Genomic DNA, 10012 nt, shown 5'->3' with positions numbered 1-10012 from the left:
TCCATTAAAAATAAATGCTCTTACCGTGAAAATGTTGATGCCACCAAAGCGCTCTTCGCTGTGCAAAAGTTCAAAATGAAGTGCAAAGCAAATGTTTGTAAAAAAAATTATAATCGAGGAGTGGTTTGCGTGATATTTTCTTGTTCCGTTTTCATGAAATAAATCAATGGCTATTTAGAGATGGGTAATCATATCTGTGCCCTAAATTATTAAAACTTTACGTGTAAATTAATGTAATTTATTGTTGAAAAACAGTTACTTCCGATATATATTTAGTCACGAAAAAAATAAAAATAATATGAAAATAAATAAAATTTTGCTCATCATATTACAATACTTCCTCTACATAAAACTCCTTGATGGCGTCATGCTCGTTTGGCTACACTAACTGACAGTTCGTTTGGCTAAATTCTACTTCGCATCCGCTTATGTATGGAATCTATAGTGTCTATAATAAAAACCGGTATGTTTTTCGAAATGAAACAACCCAATTTAGGTGATTTTTGCAAATGTAATCGTTCTTATTTAAAATAGTTACAGTGTACCAAAAGGGGGCTATTAGCCTAGTCAGTAAAGGCACGGTATTACCAACAATCAATACGAAACTAACGATTTTAAATTGGCTCACTGCTTGACTAGCCTATTGGTCCCAAGCAAACGATTAACCTACCCCATTCTAGTCGAAATTCTAGTACTACGCAATGTTTGTTTTGATTCGCTATGAATGTTTGACAGATAAAATGAGGGGTTAGTGGATTTTCCTATGTTTCGAGGGGTGAATCGATTAGCTTGGGACCGAAGAGAGTACCAGAGCGGAGCCAAAAAGTTGAGCACGTTTCTTCGGGACCTGCTGATCTTAGCTGGTGGTATTACAAAGCCGGAGGCGGTGGGTTCGATTCCCGGTCCGGTCGAGGGAATCTTTCGGGTTGGAAATTTTCTCGACTTCCCTGGGCATAGAGTATCATTTTGCTTGCCACACAATATACAAATTCATTCATTGGTATTGGCATCGAAAGCTCTCAATTAATAACTATGGAAGTGCATTTAGAACACTAAGTTGAGAGCACGCAATAAGCTAATATGCGCAAAGCAATAAGCTTGAAATGCGAACAAGAAGAGAACGAAGAAGTGTACCAAAATTGATGAAATTTTGGGTTTGGATTCCATTTTTAATGCAGATTGCGAATATGCATTTACCTCAATACCCTTAAAGAACCCAATTCTCGATGAACATTTCGAATCGACAGTGAGCATGCATAAGGGCGAATACGCGATGATCGATTCTCTTAATCGATTTTCTCTTTGCATTGCTACAGCTGAGCGAAACAATTTTCTAGAATGTGTTCAATGCAGAGTAGTAACAGGTTGTATTGGCTATCAAAAGCAACAGCAAACGCACCGAGAAACGTTAAATCGAGCGAGTTATTAACAAAAGAGAAAATCGACGAAGAGAATCAATTATCGCGATAAGGCCCTTATGCATGCTCACTGTCGAAATGATCCTATCTGCTTTGATCGATTCTCTTCATCGACTTTCTCTTTTGATAACCACGCCTACACAAATTCATTTGGTGCATTTTTTGCCACACAGTTTAATGGCAGAAGTTGCTATCTTGTGCTTAGAACGTTGAACACAGCAGGGAATGCTTTTGAAGTTGAGTTATAAATGGAAGAGAACGTCGATGAAGATAATCGTTCAATGCAGATAGGACCTTTTGAAATGTTTATCTAGAATTGCTCTTTTATTTTTCAAAGATTACACGTTCTATTTTCCTTCGGTACACCCCCCGTACTAGCCTTATCTTGAAAAAAGCTAACGGTAAAGCTCTTTCTCGCGCGATAGGCGAAAGCTTCGACTACAAACTCCGTTTATCTGCGCCATACCACTCACACATCTGTAACTACAAATCCCCCGTTATTCCACTCACACACACACACTGTTTGTTCATTCATTATTTTCAGCATTCATGGAACCGACCGTACCCGAACCGACCTCCCTCTTTTGTTCTGGTGTGGTGTGGTGTGGTGTGGAGATCGCATCAACTTACCGAGTGTGGTGAGTTGGGGTGAATACTGAATAGAGCCTTTCAAAGCGTTCAACACCACGCCAAGCTATCTCATTCGCAGTTGAGATTTGATCGCGTACGGACGTATCCTTAGTTGACCGTCACCAATCGGGGGTGTGCGTGTGAAGTGTGTAAATCCTTTCATATTATTGGTCAGGATTCATGTTTTTGAGAACGCGAGTTAATTCTAGACTAACATTTGAAAGGGGCGTAAGAGCCAAAATGTAAACAAACCATATTTTGCCACATATAGAGAGAATAGTTCACAAACTACTCGATAAACACGAAAAAGTAGAAGAAAATATCACTTCAAATCATCAAAAACGTTTCTTCTTACATGGCGTATTTCCAACTTTCAACTCTATGATGAATCTGGTTGTTACGCCTTGCACCAGAACTACGAATTATATCGTTTTAATATGCCAAATGTTTTGATTCTCTAGTATCTAGTCACGCCCGATTCATTTGAAATGCATCCGATTGATAGTTCACGTGTAAACAACGAACAAAAAGAAGACCAAAACATCTCCGGGCGTAATTCCACTCTCACAAAATTTGCGAACGAAGAACCAAGGCGGAACAACAAACAAAAAATCCCGAGGGTGTACTTCCACGGCGTATCACCAGTGTTGGCAGTTCAAAGGGTGGAAGATCTGGGGGGTAACAACATGTATGAAATTATCAGGGCGTATGATGTTTTCTTCTCATTTTCACGACAAAGAAAGCTTTTTTTGAGTTTTTAGTGATGCATGACGATAGATTACACTATTAACTATATGTCAAGCTTATAAAATCAACCAGAAAATGGAAAGTCGTGAAATAGGATTAATTTTTAGGTCAACAAAATTCAGAAGCGATTTTCTCGATATGGTCATTTTGGAATTACGCCCTTTTCAAATGTTAGTCTAGAATTGAAGTAGTGTCGGCATTTCGGATTTAGCTGTTTTGGTGTTTTCTGGAAGTGCATTAGATTTTTCCTGTGTGTTTGTGTTGAGAAGATGCGTGCCTAGCACACAGCACACACCAAGAAGAGAATAGCACAACATCCTAGCATTGAAAGCAAGCAGTGCGTGCAATCAAACACAAAAGAAAGCTTGAAAGTGGTTGTGCGGTTATTATTGTTGTTCTTTTCGATCGTTGTTCTGATAGAATTGGAATAATAATTGTTGATTGTTGTGCGCTGAGCTAGTTCCGGAAATCCTGCCTTTTTTATTTGAATTATACGGAGCGAAAAAAAATATAATACTCAAACCGAAAAGCTATTGGATTGTGCAAAGAAAGAGCGAAATCGCATCTCATCGGAATTGGGGTGTGTATTACTGCAGTTTTGGAAAAGTAGTGTATTGTGCATTTCATGAATATTGATTATCCTCCAGCGCTGCAGGCCCGTGTATTGTAAAGTTTTCTCTTTGAGTGCCTCATATGAATGCTCGCGCGAAAGAGAGTGGAGTTATTTTTTTTTTTGCCTTTTCAACGTTATTCGCAACTGTTGGTGGTTGAATTGAATGTGTCCACAAGAATCCACAATCAAGCACATCGGCAACGAGACACCCATACCAGTGCAACTGTCAATGAATAATAACAAAACAACACAAACGCGAAAATAGTGGTGAAACGAGTGTGGTGAGTTCTGTGGATTGCAGCAGGCAGTGACGACGAAGTTGGGGTGGAATCAGAATAACAATAATAAAAAACTTGTTGCGTCCGCTCTGCACGAAACACGATACATAGGTACCTACTACGGTTTGAGCGTGTTTATGAGCATCGTCAGAACGAACGTGCGGTGAAATTCTGTCACAAACACCAATACTAGTGCTTCAGAAGAAAAAGTGTAGTTTTCTATCAGAATTTTGTTATTCTAATGCCTGAACAATAAAAAAAAATTCTAAAAGTGGCAAAAAACGGTTCGTGTGACAACAAGCAAATAAGTAAGCGATAAATCCATATCAAATAGTGGAAAATCATCGAAAGCAATAACGACAACAACAAATTCGAAGCAAGTAAATTGGATTACTTAATGGTATTTACCTTGGTTCGTCTATTCCCGGTAGAAAGGTAAACAGCAGCAGCGCGGAGAGTGCGAATGTGACCCCAGTCCAGTGTGCTAGTTGAACCAATTAAGTTGTGCAAGGTTCCGTAAAATTGTGTGCGCTAGTATTGTGCATGGGAACTTGAGAAAAAGAAGAAGGAATAATTAACTGCAGAAAAAAAAAAGAACAGGGGAAAAGAATTGCACCGGATATTGAAGCGAGCGAAGGAAGAAGTTAAGGGAGAGCATTACACCCTTTGGGACAAAATCGACGTACTAAAGAGGCATCCAACACTGATCGGAGAGGGTAATAGAACGCAGGATACATAAGGACCAACCTGGCGCTGTTTTGCGTACCGGTAAAGCAACGCTTGTCTTCCGATTCGTCTGATGTGAATGTAAGTATTGTAGGAATTCTCCGTAGAGTAAACTCCCGCGCTCCATAATCAAACGATAGAACAGAATTTTTATCCTAACGGTAAACGTTTCAGATCAAGTGAACAGTGGGACACACAGAAATCGATACCAATGCTCTGAAGTGGGCACCGTTGTGGACCAATGTTGTTGGAAGAAAATATGTAGGGTACAACATATTATCAATAAACGTTGCCTCTAACTGAAACATGTTTATTTTTCATTTAGCGAACGGCACTCGCTAACGGAGATGCATTTCTTGTGTCAAACCAGCTGTTAAATGCACTTAAAATACATAATTCTTCATCTCCTTGTTCATTTGGTTCATCTTGACATTTTGAAATGCACCAATCTGACTGACAAGTATTCGATAACTGAAACTTTCAGTTAAAAGTCTTTCAATTAGCGAACGTCTAGTGTACAAGAAAACATCGTTTTTGTTGCTTTTGAGACTACCAGAGTCGAAAACTTTGCCTGAAAATCGATATTTTTTTTAAATTTTCCTATCAGCATAGTCAAGTTGAAGCAAAGGGCGGTAAAAACATTTTTTCTTTGATGATTGGTCATTGCCAAAATTAATAAGATCTGCTTTCAAAAATCAAAAACTTAGAATCTTAAAAATAGTGTCAGTCAAAAACCCTCACATAATTTGTGGATGACCCCTTGAAATCATAAAAAATCTCTCAGTTTGAAATGTGGAACTGTTTTTCTGTATCTACTTACTCATTATTATTTCATTCTGAAATCGAAAAAATCCCAGTGTTCGAATAATGCATGCATCAGAATCTCGAAAATTTTCCAGAAAAGCTCTAGAATCTGGAGAATTATTCTTTTTCCGTAAGAACACTTTCCTTAATCCGAGATCTTTCTTCAATGGATTTCAAAATTTTGCTTTTCTATGATGTTTAAAACAATAACTCAAGAGGCACATGTGAAAAGGGCATACAAGCTTTTTGTTAACAAACCTTCTTATGCCCTTTTCTCGCCACACATATGACACCAACGCTAACCATCAACATCACCGGGTAGGGGAAGCTTTCCCCTTCCCGATCATGTTGTTGGTTTGCGTGGGCGACCCTCGGTTGGCGAGAAAAGGACCAACAAAAGTTTGTTTACAAAAAGCTTGTATGTCACCTAAGGAAAATTTTCAAGATTCTCTAACTCTGTAACTGTATTTTTAAATTATGAATTCTTGATGAATTTCTACGTTATCCGTCTTCAAACAAATCTGAATAGAATTTTGGGACATTTGTTGCCAAAGATGGTTTTTAAGATCTTTGAAAAATCAAAATTCTGAGAACTAAATTCATGATTGAATTTGATCCCTTCTGCCTTCCTCTCCCTGCCTACGCCCTTGACGTCAAGGTTACAAGAACATTCCCATCATCAAGACAATCGAACGTAGCCACAGAGCCTGAATAAGCCTCACTCAAGACTATTCATGTCATTCCAAAGCCCATACCAAATGAAAGTTGGAGATACTACGAAAAAGAGTTCAAAAAAACTATGGAAGCAATTGGTAGCTCTTTTACCCAGTACTTTTATGAAGGAGGATAGCCGTATTTATTTTGAACGTAACGCAACCATCCTGGAATATTTCATAGAATTATCTTAAACTTCTCATTGTTATTCCCTGAACATCTCCAGGAATTCCATCAAATCTCTTAAAAGGTCAACAAGCACTTTCTCGGAGTTCATTTGAATTACTTGAGTTTTCATTAAGAGTTTTTTAATAATTTCCGGGCCTGGGATCATCCCAATCTCCTGAAATTTCCTTCGAGCTTCTTGAACAACTGTATAACGTTCTCAGCACAACCTCAAAATGTTCCAAATTTCTCTCCTGAATGTTCTCCCATCTTAATGTAGTTCTTATAAACCTTCTTCAAAGGTCCTCAAACATCCCAAACTTGTTCCGTAAAGTTCCCAGAACATCCACTTGATGTTCCTCAATTTAAGGGAATCATTGACTATTATTAAGATTTATCTATTAAATTAGGGGATCGTTGAATTATTTTGTTTAACATTTTTGCAAAATTATCCAGAACTTCCTTTATGAATACACTGAACTTCGCTTTGGAACCTTTCCGGGATGATCAGGGAGTTTCTGAAAAGATTAGACATCTTATAAAAGTTGGGGAACTTTATGAGCTTGCGTGGACTTCTTAAGACTCAAAAAGAGAATCTTAGAAATGGTTAAGGAAACCGATTTTTTTTTATTAGATCCGGAATCTTCACATACAATTCAGGAAACACATCTCCTAAAATGCACCACTGCTTCCTTTAACAATACACTGAACTTCTCTTTGGAATACTTTCTGAAATGCTCCGGAAGTATCAGAGGATTCAATAAAAAAAAATTATTTTTTATAAATAACTTCTAAGCTCTAAGAGATAAAATTTGTTTTCGAAAGCTTCCGAAAATCTATTGATAAATTGCTGAGCAATGATTTTTCAATCATTGCCAATTTACCGTTACACATTTTACCGGAGGCATCGTGTTCGGAGTGGTATGTTCGCAAAATGAAATTTCAAAATTCGGCATTTCAAATATGTCTTTAGTTTTGGAAATTGGAAACCTTCTCACGTTCCCTAATTTTCTTCCATGTTTAGAATATTATTTTTAAATAAAACACCATGACTTTGAAGATTTTTATAAATCCAGGATCATGTAATTTTCTTAGCATGAAACCATAAAAAACTCAGCCTCAGAATTTTGTTTCCCAAGCATTGAATCTTGATTCATTTTCTGTGCCCACAATCTCGCAATTGTTTATGGAATAATTTAATATTTTGTCCGCCATAATACTCTAAAAAATAAAATACTCATAATTTCCTTGATACTATCGTTTGAATTTTCTAAAAGTTATCACTGGATTATCCTTGGAATAACTCTCAGAATTGCTTAGAAATGTTCCTTTAAATTTTGTTGGAACTAGCTTAGAAGTTCAGAGTTTAATTCTCGTAGAATTTTCCATGGAATTAACATAAATTTTTCCTCCAAAACTCTTTTGGAATACTCCAAAGAAGGGTTATGTTCTGTATTATTGTTCTTAAAATGAAAACCATAAATTAATTTTATTGAATGGTAACTCGTTCTATGTATCCTATTTTTTATTAGGATTTCGATGTTAATCATTTTGCAGTTAATTTGTATTTCAAATGAAAATGCATAAATGTTTTAAATTAATGATTCAGAAAAGCCTGACCGTTTTTTATACCTTAGAATCTAATAATGTAAGGGTGTTTTATTATGTTCACTAAATATTTAGAATTTATACTAACATGAACATAAATAGCTGAAGATGATACATTGTTATTTATTTTTTTTTTAAGTGTACAAACGATACTCCCTTAGCTCAGTCGGTAAAGGCGTAGCTACGAAGCCAGTCTATGCTGCAGGCGACTCGGTTCGATTCCCGTCTGATCTATTAATTTTTCGGGTTGGAAATTTCTTGACTTCCTTGGGTATAGGATGGTACAGGCATAGAAAGCTCTAAATTAAAATATGGAAGTGCTTCAAAGAAGACTAAGTTGAGAGCTAATATGTTATAAGCTTGAAATGCCATTTAGGGGAATTTACGTATTCTCGTCAATCTAAGCAGCGTCCGCAGTTCTATTAGCAATAACATAAGTCGTGTTTGCTTGCTTACGTTTATCTGCTGCTTGTTTCTCTATCCATTCCAATCGACAGAATTGTTCAAAACTGTTTGACTTTTTACATGGCTCCAAACTACTCAGGTGAGTGTGTCTATTGTCGGCAGTCTCTTTTTCTTCGGCAACTTTTCCATTTGAACTATGTGTTAACCAGCTGTTCTATTATCAGCAACTCGAAATCAGCCGTATTTTGCATTGCGTATATTTCATTTAAAGAAATATCTGGCATAACAGCATTGCTCAGTCGTAAAAATGTAATCATATTGAAGCTGAAAAACTTAGGAATCGTTTGAATACATTCAGTGAAGTGTTTTGATGGGAAACTACAGTGAAATTAACGTTTAAATTTTGGTTGCCGAAAACAGTCAATGGGTGCCGAAGCCGACATTTACCTTAGTAGTAATACAAATGGTATTTTTAGGCACTGAAAAAAGTGTTTTATTTGTCGTGGATTAGTATTTTAAGTCGCGGATTTCTTTTTGATAAATCTTGAATTTTGTGGATCCTATTTTGAAAATCTTGTATCTGGCCTGGAAATGCGCAAAAAACATTTCAAGTCTCTGAATTAAAAAAAAAATAAATACTGAAGTTTAATCTACTCTTGATCTATAAAGTTCTATGTGTGAATGAAAATAACGGGGAAAATTAAATGCTTGTATTTTAAAATGCATTATTTTCTTTGAAATATCCTTTGTTTGAAAATTATTAAATTCCCTAAGACTTCCAGGTATTTTCAGGAAAAATAAAATTCACTAAAAATTCTCGGTTTTCCAAGGTTTTCCAGGTAGTACACCCTGGCTAATACCGTGGGTTCGGGCATTAACTTTCTATTGAATCTTTCGCTTTAAAGTTTCATGTCATACATAAACGTTTATGAGATACTAATTTAATAGGTCTAAAACATTAAACATTTATTTGGTGTGGCATCAGAACGACAACTTTTCTTCTCTTAGAAAATTGTTTAGTGAACTATAAGTCACTATTTGGTCAATTATTTCTTCAACACGGTACCTAAAATAACTAGTTTTGTCAGCCCTGCCCTGCGTGTTAGAAATGTACACGTACTGAATATGATTTCTGAGATCTAAAAGCCACTTTTGCAGATAAATTCAATTAAATTTATAGCAGAATAATTCATGGAATTTATGCAAAGTTAACAGAATCTAAGCAGGTTTAACAAATGCTAAAAAGCACAGGTAACTTCATAACAGTTCAGGAAACCTAGAGCTGTACAGAGAACTTCATAGAAGGTCAGAGAACTTTATAGAGGTTCAGAAAACTTCATAAATGTTCAGGAAACATAATGGAAGTCAAGATGTCCAGGATACTTCGTAGAAGTGTTCACAAATCTTCAAAAAACGAACCAAAGAACTAATCTGAAATGTCTGGATAATTTCAGAGAAATGTCGAGAGGATTTCAGTGAAATGTCCAGAAAACTACAGAGGAATAGAGTCGGTTGGAAATGCTATCAAACATGAAGCTTTGGTGTGATAATTTATTAGCTAGGGAATGGTCTCAGAAGAGGGTAGGTAGATAGTTCAGTTAGAGTACGGCAGTATGAAAATTGAATAGAAGTTGAAAATGAGCGAAGGACCATTAATGCAACAGTGCAAGTCAAACGCACACTCTTTGCCTAACCCGTACGATGTATGCGAAGATTTGAAGTATGTCTTCAAATCTACAGGCAAAAAGTGAGCGCCTGACTTTGCTCAAATACTGTTCTAGCGACGTTTCATCACTACCTAAAGCCCCACGTTGCCGAAAGCAGTTCCAGTCGATGGTGTGTTATAATGCAATTCTTATTTACCAAACTATTGTGTTGCTCCTCTCGTCATGACCAACGTAGTC

General features: G+C 36.6%; 1 protein-coding gene across 3 annotated transcripts in view; it reads left to right on the top strand.

Annotated features, from left to right (window-relative positions):
• Positions 1 to 2981: 2981 nt before the first annotated feature.
• The window catches only part of LOC135705682 (signal-induced proliferation-associated 1-like protein 1), a 218445-nt gene continuing 211414 nt past the window's right edge, over positions 2982 to 10012 (top strand). For all 3 annotated transcript variants that reach the window (XM_065227465.1, XM_065227464.1, XM_065227463.1), the window contains exon 1: positions 2982 to 4493. The gene's annotated coding sequence lies outside the window, so the exon portion shown is untranslated. The remainder of the gene's footprint in view (positions 4494 to 10012) is intronic.

The sequence above is a fragment of the Ochlerotatus camptorhynchus genome, unplaced genomic scaffold, assembly GCF_037179485.1.
Source record: "Ochlerotatus camptorhynchus isolate MF236.1 unplaced genomic scaffold, CSIRO-AGI_Acam_v1.1 ptg000274l, whole genome shotgun sequence".
Lineage (NCBI taxonomy): Eukaryota > Metazoa > Arthropoda > Insecta > Diptera > Culicidae > Ochlerotatus > Ochlerotatus camptorhynchus.
The sequence above is the reverse complement of the archived record's forward strand: the minus strand, read 5'-3'. Positions and strand labels throughout refer to the sequence as shown.